Raw genomic sequence first — 1,449 nt, 5'->3', positions numbered from 1 at the left:
AAAGACAACACTAGAAAGGACAAAGCATATAAATTAGCTGCAGCAGATTGTGAAGTACCAAGTCATTTGACACTACAACTGAAATAAGTGACTTTTCCTGACCGACTCTGACCTGCACAGTCAGGCTAACAATAAGCTTCACCTCTAAAATTCTCTTAATGTGACACAAATCCACATGAGAGAACAAAATGGTGGAAATTCAGAGGTCATAGACCCAAAGCCAAACTCATTAGCTCAGATTACAACACATACAATGGGAGAGTAACTTCATGCTCTATGTCACTTCTTTACACTTGTCCATGGCTTTATTTAGGTTTAGTATATTGCCTGCTTATTAAATAATATGAATGTAGTTGTTTAGTAGTTTGAATTAGTATCTTGTTGTTTCCTCAGTCTAAACGTCTGTATGTTTGTATTCATGAAAGATATTGGAAGTAGGATTAGAATTTTTTTTTATATTCGTGGTGTTTGACTTACATTGTGTGTCTGCACATCTGCCTTTCTGTTGTCATTGACATATTTTTTACTTTGATGTATCTGACTCCTTTTCAAACCCTTAAATGTTCTGTTTCTAGTAACCTGAGGAAATGCCTTTTCTGGGCTGTCCCACTAAATGCCACATATAGGCGGCCCCTTCTAATACTGCACGGTAAGCTGCTCTGAAAAGCACCTCTAAAACACTCTGCAGGGCGTTGTGCCCTGAATGTCCTGCACCTGCACAAACACATCGAGTCAGGGGAGCGGCCCTTCGCCCTGCCAGGCACACTAAACCACATGTCCAACAGGCAGGAGAATAACATACCTGCATGGGAACAGTTACCGTGAGAAGCAAAGGTAACACAGAATGTAGTTTACTGGAAAGGGTCATGCTCAAAGCCCAGAGCAGGAAAGCTACAGCCTTTTGTTTATATGTTCCTAATTAAAATCAGTTGGTTGAGTTAACAAACAGACTGCTTCATATGTGTGATATTCAACAGAGATCTTTGGCAAAATGAAGGAGAAATAAAAAGCCGGATGGGTGGAGGAGACACAGCAAAGGAAAAATGTTAAAAGTGAGATCAGATTGGGTGAGAACAACTTGAAAACTTCATGGATAATGAAGTAAAGTGAGCGCATAAGGAATAAAAGGGAAAATGTGTTGGAACCAGTGAGAGGGAGAAACGAGTTCCTGAGACAGGCTACGGATTGACACGCCATGGCAGCACACCTAGCCGTCAGTCGTGCCCCGTAAAGACTCTTCTCACCAGGACAAGGCTTCACATTCACACAGCATCACATGACACCTTGTGGTTACGTAACTGTCGCACCCTTCAATCATTGTACTGTAAGTGAGACCTCGCAAGGGGCCCTGGACACACATGCTTTTATGGCACGAGAGCTCAGGTTTCAGCTTGCAGGCCTCCACATTAAATTTCGGTCCACTCTTTAAATTGTCCCCAAGAAGTGATT

Source organism: Telmatherina bonti (assembly GCF_933228915.1).
Source record: "Telmatherina bonti genome assembly, chromosome: 16".
In the NCBI taxonomy this organism is placed as follows: domain Eukaryota; kingdom Metazoa; phylum Chordata; class Actinopteri; order Atheriniformes; family Telmatherinidae; genus Telmatherina; species Telmatherina bonti.
This window is presented reverse-complemented; position numbering follows the sequence as displayed.